The following is a 24573-nucleotide window of genomic DNA, read 5'->3' on the forward strand; positions in this document are numbered from 1 at the left end:
TACTGATGCACAAATGGGTAGCACACCCAGCGTGGCTACGCTGGACAAAGGCAAGATTCACATTCTGGGCAATTTCATCACACTATTCAGATTGGAGATTTAAAACTTATAAATTATTTCTGGAAATTTCCATTTAATATTTTCAGACCACAGTGAATCATAACTAAAACCATGGAAAGCAAAACCTCAGATAAAGGAGTATTACTGTAATGGCTTACAATCTCCAAAGTATTTGTGTGTCTCCTATTTGTCCCCACATCCCTGTGATTTGGCAAGGGGAAGAAGGGAAAGAGATTGTTTCTCCCTAATCTCGTGCCCCCAGCACTCGATTGCAGGCACTATAATCTGATGCTGAATCTTGTTTTGTAGACCTGAAAAATTCCCTGGAGAAAGTCTCTGGATATTCCCATTAACACAATAAGAAAAGGCCAGAAAGCGCTGTAGATCCCTTAACCCTTAAGTTCAGCACAGGCCAGTTTGGAATTCTTTGTCAAGAGAGTTCCATTTCTACTTCCTGGCCATGTTTTCTTTGTGGCCCAGTTTAATCTCTCTCCCTGTAAATGAAATGTGTTTTCATCAGTTCTCCTCCGGGGCTGCCCTTCAATACAACAATACATTCTGGGTAATGAACCAGGGCTAGTCTTTAGTGGGAATTATGAACCCCCCTTCTTTCTTGCATTGTCTACTCAGAAATGCCAATGGCAAGCTATAAGCAAAACCTAAAGGTAGATTATAACTTCCATTATTTCCTGTAATCATATTAACCTTGAAACACAAAAAATCCAATCAATTCTTACCTAGTGGTCTTTAAAAACAGAGCTATTATGAAAATCTTTGGGATGTCTTCCTAGCATTTCAAGGGGAAAGCACTTTTGTTACATTGAGGCAATAACTCCATTGTTCCAGCTGAAATAATAATTTGTACACAATACTGCCAATCACATACCATAGTGAGGCAGGCAGCCTACAATCTCCTACAGTGAGAGTACAGCAACAGATGTTTGTGTGTGTGTGTATGTGTGTTCAAAATTTGTTCACTATCAATGTCTCTGAAGCCAAGGGAACCGTCTACCAGACTGACTTCAGCATCCACACATTTATAACTTGCCATTGTGACAGCAGAGGCTGTTGGCGCCTTATCCAGTTCCCCTTTATAGGCTGGTGCATTCACCCCCTTCCCACTCTCCAGCTGGGAGTGTTGGCTGCCAATGATTCACAGCTGCCACCTTTCCCTTGAGAATGATCCTCATCGACTGGAACAACTTTCCCCAGTAATGCCTTGGAGGTTACTCAAGGCAGAGTCCTGGGGTGGGGATGGGGATGGAAGAAGACCTGAGCCAAACACTGAACAATATGGGGCATTAAAGGCTGGCCACCTTACCTCCCCCTGGGATAAGGCTGGGGTGCTTCTTACTCTCTAGAGCTCCCTGTGCCATCACGCTGAGGCTACACACCCACATCCTCACCCAAGTTTTTTCCTAGTCCTCTCTTGCTTTCCTCACTCCTTTAAAGACCATACCTGAGCAGTCACTCAAGAAATCACTTACATAAGAATTCTGTTTCTGACTCTGCTTCTAGGAAACCCAACCTAAGACACTAAGTAAGAAGCAAATCTAAGCACAGGAAATCACACCTGGATGTGAATGACTGTAGCCCCTTCCTTCTGAAGTGCATGTCTCTTTTTTTCATTCCATGGTGCTATTTCAGCATCAAAGAACAGAAGCAACCGTGGACTTCAAAGCCTCGGTCTGTTTGTTGAGGAGCACATAACCCAAATTTTACATAACGAACAGGGATTCTGCTCTAAGGAATGATTGCCATGGAAAATATGCCTTGGAAATGTATGTATTTGCATAAGGAAAGCATTACTAATTTCCAAGGAAGGACAAAGTTCAATCATTTCATTGAGGGTGGGATGGAGTTAAGGTTAGGGCAGATGTATTTAACTATTGGGAAATTGTATTTAAATTTGATCAAAACATTAAAAAGTCCCTGATGCAAAGTTTTGTACTAAGTACCTTGCATTCGAACAGTTTGTAAAAGTGGATTTCCATGTCTGAATTCTACTTAGGAATATAAAGTGTGTTAATTTTGTAGAAAAGTCTGTAAATAGTTTAAGTAAGCACGAGATTCTAAGCTCCTTGAACACTGAGGTTGTTTCAGATAGACGTGTCAATCCCCTTTAAATGGGCTTCTCCTATTTTTTGCCTGTCCAGAATCTATTCTGCTTTCTAGTAGCAGCATAATTGTCATTTGTAAAGCATCTCCCTCAAGTCTCAGCTTAAGTAGCTCCAGTGGAATTAGCTCCATCCCTCAGAGCCAAGGGGAACTAGTGTCTAGGAAGAGAGATTTTCATATCCCCTGGTGACAATGGTTGGTTCATGGGTGGGCACACGAGGCAAGCATGGTCAGTGAGAACCTATGAAAGTCAGTCTGATATTGTTGCTGGAAAAATTGCAAGGAATTTTTTCTTCTAAGTTACTGAAGCTTGTAGAATATAGGCCTGCACATGCTGGTGCCATCTTTGCATAACAAGGAGACACCCTGCAGGAAAATAAAGCCAATGCAGAAGCAAGCAGACCTGAAAGATGAAAAACAAATTTTTTCCAGACATTATTTCTGGTCTTTCCATTATAAAAGAGCAATAAATTTTTAAAAGTCTAAGTCATTTTGAGTTGGATTTCTGTCAGTTTCAATAAGACACCACAACTAAGATCTAAGCCCATGATAGTTATTTCATACATATTTTAGGTATATCGTTAAGCAGAATGTTTTTGTACCTTTATTAGAGAGTAGACAAATACTTTTAACCCACAGCAATTACATCTAACTTGACAAATACGTATTGATGATTTATTCTGAGCCAGATGTAAGACGAGGGTCTTCGAAGGATTCCAGGAAGATTAAGACATGATTTCCTTCCCTTAAAACATCTATAATACTTGTAGATTCAAAGAGAAACCCAGTAGATTTTAATGGCAGTCTGTTGTACTCATCTGCATTGAAAAAAACACATGGACATCAATTTGCAAGTTTATGTTGAGAAATGTTTTATTAAAAACCCAATGGAGAAATAGGTGAGTCAAGTTGTTTCCTGGATCTAAACCATAAATGTTGTACCTAGCTATAGATGATGACTCCACTGAGACACAAACCTGTATTTTTAAACTTTTGAGATTGGAGAGTAGCTTGAATAGAACAACCAAAAAGAACAGCCTGTCCTGTTGAATGACTCACTCGAGAAACTTCCATTTGTGTGCCATTTGAAAGGAGAATTTTCAGACCGAAAATACGGATTGCCTTTAAAGTAGATATGATACTTGGATAACTTCTGATGAAATATCATGTCATGGACACTCTGGCCTCTGTTTTCATCTACCTCTTTGATATCCTTAAATTTATTAGGTTTTCCAAGATTTGGATAAACTTGTGAGCAACATAGTCATAATGAGTTACTAATAGCAATATCTTACTTTTACATAGCACTTTCCAGTTTATGAAGGCACTTTGAATGCCTTACCTCCTCGGAGGTTGGGAGAGTCAATCACTAAATATATCTAAATAGTTGCTTATCTTTGTACAGAGTATTATTTATTATGTTCATTTTTATTGCCTTTTCTAAATTCCTACTACCTTAGGAGAGGCTCTCATAATTCATCCGTTGCTTGGATTTTGCAATAGCCTCATAACTTGTTCCCATTTCTTAACTTTTATTCTCAATATTCTTTATGCATAATTCCGATCAGATCATATTATTTCATTGGTGCTCCATGATTAGTGGATAAAAATCCAGAAATCCTAACTGGTTTGTTCAATGGTCCATCTTACATTTTCAGTAACAAATCCTACCCACCCTTCACTCTGACCAGTTAGTTTCACAGACAAAGAGGAAGCTGGTATAATACTAAAAGATAGGGTATATTTGAATAGGAAGACATTAGTAAAAGTATATTCCTGAAGGAAGGAAAGGATAACAAGGGTAAAAATCACAAGAGTGGGAAGGATCAAAGTGTAACCAGGAAGGTGAAGCAGGTCAATTTGCTGAGAAGCAAGCCCTGGGAAGACGGTGATAGCCACAGAGACTTCTCAGCTCGAACACTCCTCAATTCTATTCAATAGCTCGGGGGTATTCATTCTAAATAGTTGACTGCCTCTGGATGGACAAAAATAAAGGAACAGAAAGGAAGTAGAAATATCCCTCTAAATACAGAATTACTAGGGCTTTAGCCCTCTAAGACAAAAATAAAAGGTAACTCAAAAAGAAGAAGAGCACCTCTCCAGGACACACAAGTTCATGAGACCAGAGCTCTAGAAAGAGCCCAGGGCCCAGATCCAAGTACAGTTCTGTCTCTCAAGATTGCAGTGACCTCGTCTGTAAAGCCCTAAGGCCAGGCTAAAATGCCACCAATAGTCCACCAGCAATGGCTGGGTTGGTCCCCAGGTTCCAGAATCATTTCAGTCTTACAAACTGCGACCAGCCACTAGCTGCTGTAGCAGGAGAGAGCAACAACACATAGGAATTTTTATATCTAGAAACAAAGAAAACTTTATTTCAAATAATACATACCTAATGTAACGCAGCCGCAGGTGGCTTGGAGGAGCTAAGAAACGACTCCTGTGAAAAGCCCCTGAGAGATGCTGACTATTCAGCTCAGGTAGGTGCACACCCGTGCTGGGCTGGCTGTTCCCAAGTACCTGGGGAGCTAATTAAAAATATACATTTCCAGGACCCCATCTCAGAAATTCAAATTCAGTAAATCTGGGATGATGCTATGAATTTCAAATTTTTAACAAGCTTCCAGGTGACTTGGGTGCTCAGCCAGCTTTGGTCGAGCAAACCTACTCTCCAAGTTACCCCAGCAGAGGACACTGCACGCTCCTGCTCCCAGGTTCCCGTGCTAACTGGGCTGTGGCCATCAGGTGTCTGCGGTTTATTTTATCGGTTCCTCCACAGCAGTGGATCCCAAGTTGTATGCGTATTAGAATCACCTGAGAGTCCTAAGGTTTCAAAGTCCAGGCCACGTCCGATTCCAATTGAGTCACAGTTGGGTGAAGGGGATAGATCAGGATCAGACACGTGCCAATATTGTTTAAGCTGCCCAGGGGATTCCCACGTAACAGACAATTAGCAAGACTCAGCAATTTCCAGACTTAAGCAGCATTGGCGTCACCTGAGACCTTGTTAGAATGGCAGACTGCTGGGCCCCGCCCCAGCAATGATGCATTAAGATCTGCATCTTAACAAATCTCCAGGTAATGTGTGTGTACCTTCCAGGTTGAAAAGCCCAGTTCTAGAGCTGGTCACCTCTCCATTGGTTTGTGTGTATCGAGGCCAGTTCTGAAGGAGTGGACAGGGAAAAGGAAGGTAAACACCTCCCTCCCCACGAGACAGCCAGGTTCACAGGAGCACACCAAAAGGAAATGGCTTTTAAAGACCTAATGACTGCAGGAAGATCCAGCCCACCTCCCAGTTAGCCGCATTTACAGACACCACACGCTCATTCTGACATTTCTATTTGGCGACTGTCAATGCTAAAAGAGCTGTGCCTAAGTGGATTAGTTTGTGGCCAGATCCTCAGCCTAGGCGGCTCAGCCACGGGAGCAGGCACAGAGAACCCCGGAGTCTGAGCGCAGTGGCACACACCCCAGATCCTGCTGTCCCGAGTTTTGGGGTCTGTGCTGGATACACTTACGTGCCAGTGGCCCCGACTGCCCAGCTGGCTGAGAACTGTGAGACTGAGACGCCCTGGCGAACGGCCTGTACCGCTCCCTCCCCGGGAGAGAGAGGAGGGGAGGAGGCTCGCAGAGACCCACAGGCAGCACCTGACTGATGAAATCTCTAGCACACACGAGCTCAGGAACAAAACTCCAGAGTAGAATTATTTCTTCAGTAATTGCCAATTTGTCCATGTCAGAGTGACAGCCACATCTAATTTACCGTGCATAAGCAGCCTGCTCCTGGCGGGAGGCGAAAACACAGCTGAGTCCGCGATTGTTACCAGCCAACGAGCAGGTCCCTCCTGGGCCCCCAGGGACGGGCTGGTCCTGCCGCAGAACTTCTCTCCCTCTCCGGGTAGCACGATGAGAAAATGAAATTGTCTTTTCAAGGCACTTTAGCCGTAGCAATGTTATTATTGTGTTTATTTAGGTCACTTTTTAGAGTGACAAAGAATGATCCCTGTTTTCTTCCCCTCTTTCCTTGCTAGTCAAAAAGGAAATAGGTTTATTGAACATGTTTCTCTCCTCTTCCCCTTTTACCCACTCTAGCATCCTTTGTAGATCTATGGATCCGCAGTAGCTGGAAACCTCTGAAGACTGGTCAAAGCAATCAAGAAAGGAAAGGGAATTCTGCCTAATGGGCCGTGCGCTTGTGACAAGTTGGTTGGGAGAGGGAAGACCAGGCAGAGCAGGTTGGAAGAGCCACAAGGCACCCGTCTTCCTCTGCTCTCAAGTCCCCAGAGGCCCTACTAAGTTAAACCAGTGCTTCCCAGACTTGAGCAGGCGACAGAATCCCCTGGGATTTGTGCTGAGCTCATCCTCAGAGTTTCTGAATTAGCATGTCTGGACTGGCGTGTGGGAATGTGCATTTCTAGTATGTTCCCAGGGGATGCTGGTCTGCTGGCCCAGGGACCTCACTTGGAGAACCAGTGAGCCAGGAGAGCCCCAAGAACAGCTGTGGGATTCAGGACGTGGAGAAGCAGCATCCCTGGGTAGCTCACCCTCCCTCACTCAGTGATCAGAGCACCTTTATTCTATGCTTTGAACAGTTTCTTAGAGTTCCAGGAGTAGGATTTATTGACCCAAAGAGTATAAACATCTTTATAGCCCTTGATAACTATAACCAAATTGCTTTCCAAAAGATTTGGGCTAATGTCTAACAGCATGTATAAGTCCACCTTTCATTGCCAGCACTGAATGTTGGAATTCTTTTTATTTCATAAAGCAATAATAATTTTAAAAACATCTACTTCTTTGATTAATCTTTAAGGTGGAATATTGTTCTAAGTTTATATTGCCATCTTAATTCGAACATTAACTGAGAAGATGAGAAGGAACTATCACCTAATTGGGTTTATTGAGAATCCTACTTCCTCAGAGTCTAAAGAAATCAGATCCCTGTCCCCACGGGCTAAGGAGAAGTATTTGGAAGCTGCACATCCAAGGATGGGTCCTTGAGATGCCAGGAGGCTGGCTCTCCAGATGACAGAGCAGGAGAGAGACGTGACAGCAGAGGCAAGAGGGGTGGGACCCAGGTTCCACTGCTGCTGAGGAGCTGACCAGAGTGTGGAAAGAGACATGGAATTCAGAACCTGCTCTTCGGAGGAGGGCGCAAGTCCTTAGAGGACGTGATGGGACCATGACCAAGGAGTCAATGGCTGGGCTGTGTGAGCCCAGCTCTCTCACTCTCCTCAGCCAGATCCTCATTTTCCTTTTTTCCCCTCTTGAAATAAAGTCAAACTTACTTACATGACAAGTTATAGAAGAAAATATACAAATCTTCAGTGTATGGTTCAATGAATTTTCACACATGTATACACCTATTGACCACCACCCAGATTGAGGTAGACAATATTTCCTGCACCCTAACAGACTCTTCTGTGCCCACCCCCAGTCAGTACCCCTCAAGGTAATCGCTGTCTGACCTCTGGCCCCACAAACCGGGCGAGCGTGTTAGGAGCTTCATCTAAATGGAAGTGCCTGGCTCCTTTCACTCATCATTTTGCTTCACGTGGCAGCAATTCATTCTCTGTCTTTGCTCTGTAATATTCTACGGTGTGAACATACTGCGATTTGTCTATGCATCTTCCCTTCAGGTACTAGGGTTGCTCTCACTTTGGGACTGCTATGAGTTAAATTGCTATGAACATCTACATATGTGCCTTTGTTTATGTGTCTCTCCTGTGTCTTTGGCTGGACATATGTACTCATTTCTCTTAGATATAGTCCCAGGAATGGAATCACTGGGTCACAGAATGGACAGATATTTCACTTTAGTAAATACTGCCAACGTTTCCCAAAGCGACTGTACCAATTTGCCCTCCTGCAAGCAACATGTGACAGTTGTTTGCCCCACCCCCTCACCAGCACTTGCACCTGTCAGCCCTCGACTTTAGACATTCCGGGGGATGTGGAGGTATTTCACTGTGCTCAGTGCTCTTTCTAGGTGTCTTAGAAACGAATATTCTAGGAAAGAGAATAGCAAAGTGTTATTTATTGGGGGGAAAAAAATCTCCAAGGTGTGGTAGAAATGAAACTCCCAGGCTTAGAAAGCATGAGAAGCGGTGACTAGGTCCCATCTACTTAGATAAGAGGATGCTGCTCAGGAAGGATGAGTGGGGGTGGCCACTAGAGAAATATGGGCATGGTGCACTAAAGACAGACCATGATGCGCAGTAGCGATGTGATGAATGGTGGGAGAGTCTGGAGATGAGAGAGAAGAGAAATACGGAACAAAAACAAAAGAAGAGGAAGAGGAAGCAGGGAGGAAGAAATCTTCAACTATGGAGGCTGTAAGACCCTAGGTGCTAAGTAGCTGGGGCTCAGCATTCCAACTGCCCTTAATAGAAACAACCTCTGTTTGCTTTTTGCTTTGCTGCTCAAGGCAGAGCAGAGGTCAGAAACTGTTCCCTTCCCAGGTATAATATGCAAATGTTTTTTAGTTGTTAACAATCTGGGCTTTCATTTCTTTGGTAATGGGGTGCTTCCCAATTGACCACTGACTGTTACTACGAGAGTAGCTGAAAGACAGGCTTTTGATGAAGGGACTAGAAGCTGTGTAGAAACAGAGGAGGAGGAAGCTGCCCAAGTGGCAGGGACCCAATCTGGGAGTGTGCTTCAAGACAAAGGCTGCTGCTGCAGAGGTCCCGGGGAGTATGCAGAGACAAAAGCCTCTGCAGGGCACTTTTTGCATGTTTGGGGGCTTTTGAGGGCAGAGCTCCTTTGGCTGACTGTGCAGTCCTCCAATACATGGGACATCCCATGGTTCCTACCCAGGGCCACTAAGTCCAGGAGTGGCATGATGTCTAGCCCATGCCATAAGTCTCCACTCCACATCACCCAGCTGCCGTCCAAAGACACCCCCAATGCACACAACCACAGTAAGGTCAGAGGGAGCTGACGAGTGAGTCTCTATATGGGAACTCTGGGCTGACCGAAGTACACTGGGGTAACCTCAAGCCAGATCAGTGTGCAGTGGGCACCTTCATTTTATACATATGCTATTCTACTGAGTTATCCAAACCACCCTGTGTGATACTATGGATATTATAATCCCTCACCGACTTACAGCCAGGCAGCGGTGAGTCGAGATGGAGGCAGACTTTGTCCCCTGCCTTCATGGACAACAAGAAGCAGAAAACTTGCTGGAGCACTGTGCCTCCAGAGCACAGAAGAGCCCTAAGCAGCTGGGTTCGTTACTGAAGCTTCAGTTACTCGGATTCAAACTCAGAAGCCTATCCTTTTTGGGGCTTGCCTTGGAGATTGATAGCTTTCATTTGATCTAAGTAATTCACACGGTGGCCCAAGTGTCCTTATCAGAGCAGTCACTTGGCAGGGAGTCATAAAATCGAGTGCAGGCCTCAGAGACGGGCTGTGATGCTGGGGTGGGGTCGTTCTAAGCTCCAGCTGCTGCTAGTTGCAGAGCTCAGAACTCATCTCTTTGCTTCACTGGAAAACAAAGACATCCAGGGAGTCCCTCTGCTCCCAGCTGAAAAGCCAGCTGCCTGGCATTTGAGGGCCTCTATAAGATGACCTGATCTACTTTCTCAATTGCAGTTGTAATTACTCCCTGGGGTTGGGGGAGCCCACACCCTACATCCCATACTCCACACCTTTGTACACCCCTGTTCTCCAACCCCTGCTCCTTCAGCCTGAGCCTGGAATGCCTCATGCTCTAGCCACCCACCAAGTTCAGTCTGGGCCTTACCTCCTCTGGGAATGCTTACTCAACAGCCTCAGCCTGAGAGAGTGCATAATCCTCCCAATACAAGCAAACAAGGTCTGCAATATTCAGTTTGTCTCTTAAACACATATCCAGTTAGCAGCACGAAATTGTACCTTTTACATCTGGTCTCCCCAACAGAATTCAGGATTCCAGCCTCAAATATCTTTATGTTCCCTCCCAGAGCTTTGAACACAGTAGGTACTCAATAACCCCTGAGAAAAGTTTTTCAATGAGAAGGAATTTTGCAAGTATCCGACTATAGTTCAACCTTTATGTTTTTAGCAACTCTGCTAACCAAAATCATAATTAGGTACAAACCTAATCTGACCTCAACTATCCCCAGAGTACTGAGCATGACGTGTGTGCACATGTGTTACACTTATCTGAATGGGAGTGGTATCTAAAATCTGAACCCAGAGGCTCTGGTCAATGTAGCAAAGGCATCTCAGCATTCCTGGACCTTGGAAAACCACCTATTACTTTTATTTTTCCCATATAAAACCCCTTACAAAAATTTCTCATGAAATCCATTTGTCTGGCTCCCATGCACATATACAGGTCAGTGACAAAGCTGGCCCAGTTGCAACTTTTGTCTGCGACACCACAAACTGCCTGCTCCCCTGTTGCCACTCTGAAACACCTGTTTCCCATCAGCTCTCTCCCCCTACCATAGCCCATACTGCTACTACAGTAGCATAATTTTCAACCAACCTGTTTCACATGTGGTTGGCTTTGATTATTAACTCAGGGAGATGGGTTGATAAACATGGATTTAAGCATTTAACATGTATAAAGCTAAACATGTATCTACCTCACAGCTAATCTGGAAGCCATTTAAGGTTATCAAGATTTTCCTTGTAATAAATGCTACTGGTAATAGATGTAGTGGCTTATTTTTATTTTTTTACCCAGTGACTAATTTTATCTTCATAGATTCTTAGGGAAAGCCACCATTGTGAAGCCAGACAAAATGTAAATTATATTTCAGTTTTCTCTCTTGCTCACACAGGCTAATATTTATATTTGTTCATCTTTTGTATTACCACATCTTTTCAAACAAACTTTGAAACATTTTACATAAATGCCTATGATTCTATAACATTTTTAAAAAGAAATTAGAATAAAGGGCAAAAAAAAGATGAAACCAGACAGCAAATTGTATTTTAGAGAGATAGAGGCAGCACTATCTCCCATCTGACAAGCTCTTCTACAATGTGACCTTGACACTCCTCTTCCACGAAGAGGGGGCGTGCACCCCCCTTTCCTTGTGGGGTAGGCTTGTGGCTCCCTTGTATCCAATAGAGTGTGGCAGAAGTGAAAGGACAATCCAGCTTTTGACTTCTGCAGTGAAATATCTGCATTTAGAGCCCCGAGCTGTTATGTATTAATAAGAAGCACCCTGAAGCAGCCATGCTGTGAAGAAGCCCAAGCCACAGGGAGAAGCCACATATCTGTGCTTCAGCCAGCAGTCCCAATCTTCTTCCCCACCCAAGCACCAGATATGCAGGTGAGAGTCCTCAGATTATTCCAGCCTTGACCAGTCTTTTTCAGACTTCCAGTTTTCCCAGTTGAGGGCCCGGATATGATAGAACAGATTCAAATCACTCCCACTTTGTGCCCTTTTGAAATTCCTGACCCACCGAATCTATAAGCTTAAAACATGGGAGTTGTTTTATTCCACTTAATTTGGAGTAATTTGTTCTACAGCAGTAATAACTGGAACACCTAGTAATGATCATTCACAGACTTGCTTAACATGGAGATTTTCAGCTTTAACCTGTGCGGTAATTAGATTCCTTTGATGTTCTAAGAGGCCTCAGTAAAAACCACCATCCTGCAGCGGCAGAATCACAAAATCACTGTGCTGTTCTAGAAGTCAAAAGATGAACCGTCTAATGCCAGCTCTGTCACTAAAGAGATGTCATAACTTGGAAAAAAATAGCACCTGCTTAATGTTTTACCTTCTACAAACTGCCTTTTACACTTATAATGTCATTTGTTTTCCCCAATAACCCTGTAGAGTAGAGCAAGCGTTCATCTCTCTCAACCTTAGTTTCCACACTGTTAAAAACGGGGACAAGTGTTCCAACTGCTTCCTCAGGCTTTTGTGAGACTCCATTGAGATACCGTAAGTGAACACACATCTGAACAGCAAAAAGTAATGGTTTGTCAGCTAAAGAGACAGAAACATCAACACCGTCACCATATACTGATCTTTGTTAAATGTACTTAGTCAGCTACACAAATATACACATTCTAATATAGACTTTATAGACTCGTCACTCCAGAATAAAGAAACTTAATCAAAAGCAACTCAAACCTGGGAAACAGAAGCTTCCTTCTCCTGCCAAGTAAGTCATGGAGAGAGCTGGGTTCCGTCCACTCCTCCCCACTCGATCTGTACGATCCCTTCAAGTGGATCACGGGTGGAGGCCCTGGTCTCTTAGGCAACATCACCAAGCTCACTTCAGCTGTGCTGCTGATATTCTACCTATTCTGTTCCCACCCCTCTTTTCCCTAAGCACAACTGAGCTTCCAGCTGAAGCTGCTTCCCACCTCAAACACCTGTATCTATTTTTTCTCTGCTGGAGGGCTTTCTCCACCATCAGAAGAACCTGCTCACCAAGAGGCAGATGCAACTGGAGAGCTGCCCAGTGTGGGAATCCATGGGTAAAAGTCTCAGCCTCCCCAAGCTCTGGTCAAGCTGGCTGGGCGAGCCAGCTTGTGGGTTCCCAGCAGGATGGAGGCCCAGTAGCCTGTCATTAGTACATCATTTATTGAATTTTCTACGTGATTCACCTTACCCTGTGTCAACTCAATGGTGCCCCCATATGAACTATTGCAGCCAAGTCCTTGTCTTGGAGCCTTTTTTTGGAGTGTTATGGGCTGAACTGTGTCCTCTCAAAATTCATATATTGAAATCCTACGCCTAGTAGCTCAGCATGTACCTGTATTTGGAATGAGGGCCTTCAAAGGGGTGATTAAGTTAAAATGAGGCCCTTAGGGGGTGTCCTAATCCAATGTGATCATAGGATCACAATCATAGGAGGAGAAAATCTGGAACCACAGAAAAACACCAGGGGTGCACATGCACAGAGGAAAGGCCATCAGCAAGTCAAGGAGAAAGGCTTCAGGAAAAACCAAACCTGCTAACACTTTGATCTTGGACTTGTAACCTCTAGAACTTGAGAAAATAAAAATTGCTATTGTGTGAGCCACCCAGTCTGTGCATTTTATTGTGGCAGCTCTGGCAAACTAATGAAGGGGGGATGCAAAATAAGCCACTTCCTCATAGAGTTAGTATGAGGAATAAACAAGAAAACACGTCTAGAGCCCCTGGCACATGTCTGCAGAAACTTTCAATACCTGTCACTTGGGGCTATGGTCACTGTTATTAGTAATAGTAATGGCAGTAATAGTTTCATAATCTGTACAATAATAATTGCTCTGCTACAATTCTTCAAATGGTAGTCGTGAAGAACAAAGAAGAAATTAGATGTGGAAAGATGTTAAATGTTCAACATCCACTCACTGATTCATTCAACAAACTTGCATTAGCACCAACCACGTCCCAGGCTCTGGGCTAGGTACATTTTCCAGTACACAGACACTGATCACACGTGGCTCTTTCAATTTAAATTATGCAAAATAAAATAAAATTTAGTTCCTCAGTCACACTGACCACATTTCAAGTGTTCAGGAGCCCCCCGTGCCTCGTGGCTACTGTATTGATGGCAGAGAGAACATTCCCGAGATGGTAGAAAATGCTATTGGAGAGCCCTGGTAGAGAGGAAAAAAACAAATTCCTACTCTCAATGAATCTTAACCAATTACAAATGCAATCTGATATTGGTGATATTTCTGGAAAATGTACCCAAAAGCCCATGGCCTGGAAGGTCAGTCTTTGTTTTCGAAGGACAGGACAGTGATTTCAGACATCCACCTTCTTAAGATAGGCAGTCGCTATTGGAATCACTGCCAATATTAGCAAGGACCTTCACTCACCTAACACGATTGAATGCCTACTCTGCGGACATCACAAAGCTGGGGCAGTGGGCACACAAGGATGGAAAAGCAGCAGGTGATCTCAGGAAGCAGGTGTGGGGGAGGGGGGAGCAGGTAAGGAGGAAAAGTTCGTGGTCAGGGCGTGTTACCGAGGTCGCCGCTGTGAGCAACAGGGAATCACACACACAGGACGTCCCCCCGACAGTTGTCCACCTCAAAGACAAGCAGCCTTTATCCACCAGCATTTATTCCCCAGCTACCAGCCGCACTGGCTGAGGGTTCTCCCAGAGTGTTAACCGCACCCCTCCTCTAGTCCGCACCGCACAGCCACGCGGACTCCTGTGACCCCCGCGAGGCCCCGAGGCAGAGGCTGCAAGACTCTCTCACAGCCTCGCACACGGAGGTGAGAAGCCAGCGGCGCAGGGTGAGTCTAGCACCGTCCACCGCAGCCGCAGCTGATGCAGAGGAGGCGGAGGGGAAGTGGCACGTGCGGGCGTCAGCGGCGTCTGCCCGATTTCTCCTCTGGGGAATCGTTTCATTGATTTTCACCAAGCACAGTGTTGTGACCTAGACATCAGGGACGCCCTGCCCCAAACAGGACACCAGCTCTGTCCTCACGGAGCTTACAGTCCAGTGGACATGCGTTGATGACAAGTTTTTAAACAGGAACCTTCCCAGTGTCCACCAAAGGTGCTCACCCCTGCACCGGAGGACCCCTTGCTGCGGTACAAGCCACGGAGTTCCTGGTCACGCCGCCCACCGCTTCCCCAGGAACTGACTGTGTCCCCGCAGCTCTTAAACACTTTCCTCCTGAACTTCAGTTGGCAGAATTTCATTACTGTAACCTTATTTCAGCAACCAGGAAACATCATGCATTTCCCACTGGGCCCGGAGCATTACTGAGGAAGAAATGAACATGAAAGAGGGGAGAGAAAACCCCCAGAAACAACACCGTCAGGATTATCTGTTCCGGAGCCAGGCTGCCCACACTGTCACTTTATCTTTGTGCATATTTATTCAGGGCCTTTCAATTCTACTTTTGAGTTCCAAAGTTTGAAGTTTCCTTGGGGGAAGAGGAAAGAAAATGAGAAAAGCCACTTCATTAAAGTCTAAAGTTTTCCCTTAAAGTTTGGTAACTTCATTGTATCACTGAAATCCACGGGTAGATTTCTCGTGTAAAATAATAATAAAGGAGACGGATGCTCTCAAGAAGGCATGAAAATTAAAGCCAAATTAGAATCCAACTTCTTTTGAGGCAGAGCAACTTTAAAATTCATTTCCAAAGAAAGCCGGGACTGGAAGCATTTTGTGGAAGGCAATCGGTGACCGCTGAAATACAGGGAGGTATGATGTGGAGTGTCCCTCAATGGTCTTATTGTGAAAAAAGACATATCCACACTAGAGAATTCCTGATCTTCATTATATCCATTTCGCCCACCCCCACTCCCATACCATTAGCCTGGTCAAATCCATAATTCAGAGATTTGTGCTAATGAGACAAGTGTGTAGAGTAGCTCTATTTCCAATCAGCTTGTTTTGTTCCATTGTGAAGACTGTCAACCTGAGACATCGCCTTGCAATACAGGCCATTAACCACAATGGGAACTGACCAAGAGGGTGGATGGATCCATGAAGCCGGTTTGAAATACTGCGAAGACATATGTCTTATGGTGTCAGGTCAGGAGCATGGTGGCTTGTCTCCTTCACAACTGTGAATGATGGAGTAGAGTTGGGTCCATCTGGGTGTGATCCTCTGAGAGGCTGTCCTGTAGTCTGGAAACCTCCAACCACAAGGCTAACACAACCTCGTGCCACAATACAAAAGCTACATCCGCATCTATAAGAGCTGCCTAATTCTTTTGTTGGTGGATATTGTTGACATAATAAGCATTAGTTAGTTCCTCAATTCAAAGAACACTCTGATCTTTTTTTCCATATGTCTCACTTGAAATCTGGCCCCATGTGCTTTCTTCTAATCATTAAAGCATTTCTCATGGCAGGAAGAATTACTCCTGAGAACTAGCATAAGATAGCAGTAAATCTATATGTTCCTGACCCTTCCTGCGAGATGTCTTGTCCTGAGGTTAGAGTGTGAAGATTTAGACAAACTTTAAATAAATAGTATTATAAATGCAATAAGATAAGAAATACAATATAAGCACTAGAAACGAAGAGATAAATTATCATTGTTTGCAGATATGATAAGGAGAAAGTCTAGGATTTTAGGATTCGTAAGAAGTTTCAGCAAAATGGTCCAAATTAAGATCACTCAAAAATCAATAGCTTTCCTAATGCACCAAAGCTAACCCATTATAAAATATAATACAATCACAGATTCTTGTTCACAATAGAAATAAAATTATGAAATTACCTAAAAATAAAGCTCACAAAAATTTCTAAGACCTTAATGAAGAAAGCGATAAAACTTTATGCCAAATGGTATGGAATAAAGCTTAATAAAAGGACCTGCAATACCACTGCAAAGTATTTGTCACAGAGAAAAACAAGTACCTGTGTACAACAAACAACTCACGTTTTATAATGTTCATTGTATACAGAAAAATTAAAAACAACCTATTTCCACTAGTAAGGGATGAATTAAACAAACTATGGAACAATGATACTAAGAAATTCTATCATGTAGCAGTTAAAAAGATTGAGTGCTGACATGGAAATATGTATAAGATAAATAAGGAGAAAAAGCAAGCTGCAAGACAACAAATGTAGAATAATATTTATTAAATAAAGTATGTACAAAACACAAAGGCACACTTTTCTTTGTGAATGTGCATGTGTATGCATTTAAATGAATAGGAACACTTGGAGCTGATAACAGCAATGACCTCCAGAAAGAGAAGTGGTATTTTTACTTTTTTCTGTTTCCTTGAATAGCTTTTTCAATACATATACATGCAGACCATATGCATGCATTATTTAACTAGAAATAATGTATTTACAAAAGGAAAAGGCAGAAGAAAAGAAAAGGACTTGTATTCCTTGGGTGACTTCTTACTTCCCTGCTCCTCTTCCTTCTTTCTCTTGGTCAATGCCCTTCCTGGGCTGAGTCTCAGAATGGAAGAAATGCAACACCCTGGAGCTTGGTGTTCCTGGTTCCTGAATGGCTGCTGGAGGCAAGTTGACAAAAATCTAAGAATATGAGGAGGTGGCTCCTGATAACAGAAAACGGGAGCTAGAGAGGACTGGGAAAAAATTTCCCCAGGAAGAATTCGTGTAAATTCCCAACTCCAGGTGTTCATCAGCCTTTTCCCTGCTTGGAAGGAATATCCTCTTCTCCATCTATGTATTCTTAGAGTAGGGGACCAGGGGACAGGGCTGAGACCGGATGCAGGGGCTGTGGCAGAGTGGGTACACGTATTTAAGTCTAACTAAGGGGGTTTGATAACCACAGACAAGAACTGGCTTCAACCAGCTTGTCAGCTATCTAGGTCACCTTGCATGAACTTTGGCTAAATCCAATATCATTTGCATTGTGGTTTTAAAATTTCTCCACCTTTGAAAATTGCCATGACAGTTCTAAAACAACTATACAAAGTATGAAAATGGGAGGGAACACAATTCTAGAAATTACTGCCCAAATTCTTAGTAAAAACCAACCCCCTTACCCTTGAATATCCCTCCCCTCAATTAGTTAGACTTCAAAGGGCCAAAAATCACATCCTCCCTGTGCAGCTGCTATTTTCGAGCCTGCCCGCTCCCTCTCTCTTGAGAGAGCGTACTGTCACTTTCGCTTTCAACAGAAGCTGCTTGCTTTTGGCTTACGTGGTACATCCTAAAATTCTCTTCTTCCAACAATCACCAAGAGCCTGAAGATACCTCCACTTGGAGGCTGGTAACATTACCAACCCCCGGACACTTCCTGAGCACTCACTATGTGTTCAACATTGTGCTAGGGCCTGGGGGGATCCAAAGAAGCATTAGAGCCACAGGCCTTGTCCTCGTGGCATCTACACTATCACTGCATTCCCCCTGGGGACAGCACATGGAAGGGAGTCCTACAGAGCAAGAGTTCGCCAGGCACAAGATCAGGAAACAGAGAAGTGAGGCAGCAAAGCAAACCACTCACTCTCGCTTGTGCTCTCAGGGCCAGCTCCTGACACCTTCCTGCTCACCCCATCTGAACTTCTGCTGCCTATTGTCAAATCCCCTTAACTCAACTCATATTTTCCTTTTTAACATTAAGCAGCAACATTTTCTAATGCCAGGCATGGTGCTCTACAGTTCATTTGCATTATCTCACTTAATCTTTACAAGACCTGTCAAGTAGGTGTGATTATTTTCCCCACATCGTAGATAAGGGAACTGAGGCAAGCATGGTTAGGTCACCTGCCACGGTCACAAAGCCTCACAAGCTTAGGAAGTGTGAGTCAATTGCTCACTTACGCAGACGAGAGTAAAGAGAGACGACCATAGTTTCAGGGAAACCAGGAGGGGAACAGCCCATTTACAATGGCAAAGAAACAAATCCCTGGGAAATTGCTGCTGGTCCTGAAAGAAAAGAAGACCCCATGAGCCAATGACTTGTTATTTACAGTTATTAAAACTGTCCAGCTGCCATAGCAACTGAGCAGCAAGTGCCTGGGCTCCCTTCCGGGACAGAATATTTTATGACTCTATCACAGATACGCACTCAGTGTGTCATGTAAACTCTGGCAGGTGTTTTGCTGTCTTTCTGAAAAAGAATGTTTCCTTTTTCCTTGTTATTTTAAGTGCACAATTACCATTTATTCCTCACTGGTGTGGGTTAAGGTGGACAAGAGATGAGTGGGGGAGGAGGGGGTTGAAGTTGGTAAGATTCTGGGGAAGTTTTTGGTCTGGAGTTTGGAGTTGCTATGTCAGCAAAATTCAGATTTTTCACTGAGTATTTTCTCCCCATATTTCTCTTTCTCCCCGTGTGCCCTTCCTGGTGTCACTCTACTGGGACCACCATCTGAAGCATCTTTCCTCATCAAGTGACTGCTGCAAGGAAGGTTGTGATGATGCAGGTTGCTGAGCCCTGGGAAAGTACACGATATTTGGAGTGGCGGGAGCTGGTGGGGAGACGTGGGAGCTGTCTAGAGCTGGAGTCCCTAGAATTCCATCTTGTAGCACCAGTAGAAAAGTATCCTAAAAGGGCAATTAGCTCAAAAATTGGGCTTTAGGCCGGGTGCAGTGGCTCATGCCTGTAATCCTAGCACTCTGGGAGGCCGAGGTGGGCGGATCGTTTGAGCTCAGGAGTTGAGACCAGCCTGAGCAAGAGCGAGACCCCATCTCTACTAAAAATAGAAAGAAAATATATGGACAGCTAAAAAATATATATATAGAAAAAATTAGCCAGGCATGGTGGTGCATGCCTGTAGTCCCAGCTACTTGGGAGGCTGAGACAGGAGGATCACTTGAGCTCAGGAGTTTGAGGTTGCTGTGAGCTAGGCTGACACCATGGCACTCACTCTAGCCTGGGCAACAGAGTGAGACTCTGTCTCAAAAAAAAAAAAAAAAGTGAAAAAAAAAATTGGGCTTTACTCTAGACCATTGGAATTCTGGATCCAAGCACCTACAATGGGAAATAGCACATGGCCTGGAAAACAGAGTTAAAAATTGTTATCTGGATCCATGACTGGGGATGGAGAGAAAGAACTGGAACTGGGGACCAAACAAGAAGAAGAAGAACAGCACAGACTGCCCTGAACTGGGCAAGGCAAGGTAGTAGCCAAGGTCAGCTCCACTTGAAGCCCTTGAATCAGGCCAGGCCGTCACTGTGTAGAGCATCTTTTCCGGGAAACTGCGCTGGGGATTATGACCAAGTCCACGTAAGGAGAGAAGACTGACTCTCAGCAGCCAGAGCCACCTCTGCCAATCAGGACTCACTTCAGTCCTTCAAGGAAAAGGCCCAGGAAAAATATTGGTGTGTCTCCAAGACTGGTTAGAGCAAGCACAAGCCAAGAGAAATTCATTTGCTCCATGGTGGTCTCTTGTATTTTTCCAGCCCAGAATCCTCTCTTCCCTCTGGAAGAAAGCAGAGGGAAAAGGAGATGGAGAGTGAGCTCTGCACTCACCGTGGGCTCACTGCAGCCTTCAACCAAAGGTCACAGTCCAGTGGACAGTCCTGGCCACATAGCTCTTTCTGTTTCCATGCCTAGGAATAATAATAGAGTCCCAGTGTTACAGCCTTAGGGTGTCTCAGTGTCCTGTGGTTTCCCTACACACTGCCAGCCTATCTGAGAATAGACCCTAATTAAAGTATTTTTAAATCATCTAATTTGAGTGAATTGTTTCCTGTTAGGGTCCTGACTGATACAAGCTGGGATAATGACGGCCTACCCAAGACTTTGGGTAAGAACTACTGGGGAAGAGAAGCTCTTTCTCTATAGGGGGTATAATGCAAGCTGAAGCTGGCATGGGGAAAACTTTCTGAAAGTGCAGCTAACGTGGAGCAGAACTGAGCCAAGAGGCAGGGAGGAGAGGAGACAGCCCCATTCCTGACACCATTCTTCAAGCACCTAGATCCAGACATGCATGAAGACTGTTTACTCTCTGGATTTGCAGTTGTGCAAGCCAATAAATCCCCCTGCTTTTGCTTAAGCCACTTAGAGTGTATTTGTTCACTGGTAAATGAAATAGTCCTGACGTCCCTTGTTGTCATATCCATGATGCAGGCCAACCTGGACAGAGGGGCATACTTAGGCTTAATATGTGATAAGCATTGGGCTTGTACTTAGAGATCCTTCGAGAGGCATAAGCAGACCAACAGAAAGGTGGGCAGAGAGGTGAAGGCTGTACACACCCCATGGTTGCTGGAAACATGAGTCTGGATGTCAGTGCCTTGGAAGATTCAATTACTTTCTATTACAGAAGTAACTGAGGTCAAGAACAATGATGTGACAGAGCAGGACTAGAACTGGGGCTTCTGCCACCCAGGGCCATGTGGAGTAGAAATATTGTCATCTGAGCCCAATTGTGGAACATGAACAACTCACATAAGAAAGTATGTGTGCTTCAGAGCCACCCAGAGAGTTAGGGCTTTTTCCTTGAGATTTCTAAAAAGCTCAATTTTTCAGAGACAGGTTGGCCCCTTATTTTGTAAGTTGGAGGTACCAGGGGAAGAGATGTTCAACATATCAACTCTGTTATTGGTTTCTGAGACCGAATGGCCTGTAGTCTTCGGGGGGCTTTCCAGAGGCTGGGAGTGTGTCAGCAGATGAAACCAAGCACAATCTAATTTCATCTTGATGGCTACAACACTGCCCCTGCTACGAACAGCTCCAAGAAGGGAGAAAAAGGCTTCATTTTTCTGCTTTCATTTTTACCAACTAGACACATAAAAATAAACACGACCTGCCTGCTAAGGTGAAATATTATTTAAGATTATATGGAGCCCAGTAAGAAATTGCACAGAAGTCCTTTTCTCCTTACAGCATTATAATAAGGTAACAGGAAGCATATATTTGAAGTGAACAAATATTTCACATCTTAATAAGAATCCTCACTGGGAACCCCAAATCCCAATTGTCAATCTCTAATTAGAACTGGAAAAGGCCTTGAGGACTGAATATCAGTTGGTGCTTTCCCGATTTGAGGCTGTAGTTCTATAGCCTATGCAGAAATATAGATAAATACACAGGATAAAACCAAACTAAACAGTCACAAAATTCAACACCAGCATATATTTAGAAATGAATTCCAGCAAACTTGGAATAGAAGGATTCTTCTTAGATCTGATAAAACTAATCTCCCCAAATCCTGCATCAAATAGCATTACTTAATAGTGAAATTTTAAAAGCATTTGCGTTAAAGTTAGGAAATAGGAAAGGATATCCATTATTATAGCTTCTATTTCACGTTGTTTGGCAGAACTAAAACACTAAGACAAACAAAGGGAAAGAGAAGTGCAAAGATTGGAAAGAAAATCACAGAAATATCACACTCTGAAGTCAACATGATCATCCCAAAAGGAGAAAAATGATAAAATCATTAGAACCAACAATAGTCTTTTATACCAGCAATAACCAAATTAAATTAGGGGAAAAAAAAAAACCAAACAACCCAGCTACACAAGTGTGTGAACAGCTGCACAATGTGTGGGATTAAAGTCCAATGCTCTCTTTTACTAGATCTGGTTACCTGGTTAGCATGCGTGATCTCTCTGATTCCTAGTTGCCTCATCTGCAAAACAATTTTTAAAATACTGAGTTCACATATTTGTGAGTACATATGCTTACATATGTACAGCACCTAGCATGAAATCTGAAACTTAGGAAGTACTCAACAAATACTAGATCCCTTCTTAAGAACTATTCCCTATGTGGCTCTCCATGGCATGTAGCTAAATATATGCATTTAATCATTGAAGAAAACACTGAGTTCAATTATCAAAGAAGCTACTCACCTCATCCCTGCTTGAAACCACAAACCCAGTTGCTGCTAAGAAGGAAGAGAGAGATGTAAAGCTTTTGGAACTTAGCCAGTGTTGCACAAAAAATAACAGATAAAATAGCTAAAGTAGATACAGAGTGAAGGCCTCCAAATTCTCTATTTCATGTTACTTTGATGGCAACAAAACTTCTCTTATAATGGCCTTGAATACTGACCAAGAAAGATACATTTTTTGCTTTCTGTATTTGGTCCATGGTATCTGTGTAGGTCCATAGTCCTACACAGGGACCTAATAACCAGAGATTATTACTTCAGAGTCTATGAAATGTTTGAGGACTGGAAAAATGTTTGCTTTAATATGCAAAAGAAAAACTGCAAAATTGGATTTGACAAATATTTAAATAAATCTCCATAAAAGCTAACATTATATTAAATTTTTTTATAGGCAGATTTAATTTTATTAAAAAGTTGTCATTTTATTCAAAAACAACCTCTTGGTTAGATTTTTCTGTCCGTATGACTATAAATACATACTCAGGAATTCTTGCAATGATTGCTGATATATTGTAAACAATAGTAAATTGGATTAAAGGTAGCCTAATAATTTTAAAAGCAAAAATAATAAAAATCCTTTCAAACAATTTTCAGTGGAATGTGCTGTTTGATACAAGATGGGATGCTTTTTAATCAGTCTCATAATATGTAAAGGTAACTAAAATGAAGAGTGGCCTAGGTTTGTGAAAGTGTTCAAATGGTAGATCACATTCCTTAAACTGAAACATGTGCTGAAAAGATCAAAGAATGTTTTTGGGAAATCGTAGGCAGAAGGCCCAGTTCATGCATCAGAAAAATTATAGCCATATACCTAATCCTCTATACCAGCGGTCCCCAACTTTGGCACCAGGGACCAGTTTCATGTAAGACAATTTTTCCATGGGCAGTGGATGGGGGGTGCCGTTTGGGGATGATTCAAGCACATTACATTTATTGTGCCGTCAAACCTCTCTGCTAATGATAATCTATATTTGCAGCTGCTCCCCAGCACTAGCATCACTGCCTCAGCTCCACCTCAGATCATCAGGCATTAGATCCTCATAAGGAGCGCACAACCTAGATCCCTGGCATGTGCAGTTTGCAGTAGGGTTAGTGCCCCTATGCGAATCTAATGCCCGAGCTGATCTGACAGGAGGCGGAGCTTATGCTATGCGGTGATGCCAGTGATGGGGAGTGGCTGTAAATACAGATGAAGCTTCGCTCCCTTGCCACCACCCACCTCCTGCCATGCAGCCCCGTTCCTAACAGGCTGCAGACTGGTAGCAGTCTGTGGCCTGGGGGTTAGGGACCACAGCGCTAGAAAATTTGGCTAGCACCATTTGACTGTTATATCCTCAATTTTGTTTTGTGACCCAGGGGTTGGGGACCACAGCTCTATACCCTCTCTCATGAAAGACTTGTACTGTCCACTGTATCCTTTCTGGGGCTTGCATTATTTTATAAGCAAATATAAAATATCTTATATTTTATATATATAATGTCCATCCTATCTTCCAAGCAAGATAATAAAATCCCCAAGGTCAAGATTGATAACCGGTGTCTCTTTTCATCTCATCTTAGGACATACGTAGCAGTCACTCAGTATCTACATTTAAAACTGAAAATTAAAAGAAGCAAGCTCTTTCTAACACTTTTCTTTAAAAAAAAAAAAAAAAAAAGATTCTTCCAAGTTTCTTACTAACAGCATATGAAAAGAATCTGAAACCTTGAATTACAAAATGCTGCTGGGAAATTACACTTTCACGAACATCTATTGTTTCTTTGTTCCTTGCCTGAAAATATGTTTCTCCCTGGGATATTAGCATATAACAAATAAAATCTTAAAGTACCTTATTTTCCTGCCCAAATGCTGTACTTAACTCTGGTTGATTTCTTAGCTAAAATTACTTACAGGAAGAAAAACTGCCTAAGTGTCTTTGATTATTACAGAATATCTGAGCCCTCATCAAATGGTGCCAGATGTCACACACACACACACACACACACACACACACACAAAAAATCCTCAAATGGCATTGTATTTAAATATGATGATGTTTTTGATAGAGAAAATGAGAATTATTATTACCTATGTGGATTCCCACCCTGAGGATTAACCTTGCTCCATGGCTTTCATAACTGTGGCATTATAGCTGTGCTTTTCATAACGAAGGGAAAATCCAGTGTCAAATAAGCAATTTAACATGGTTTACGTCCTCACA

Source organism: Eulemur rufifrons, chromosome 28 (genome assembly GCF_041146395.1).
Source record: "Eulemur rufifrons isolate Redbay chromosome 28, OSU_ERuf_1, whole genome shotgun sequence".
NCBI classification, from domain to species: Eukaryota; Metazoa; Chordata; class Mammalia; order Primates; family Lemuridae; genus Eulemur; species Eulemur rufifrons.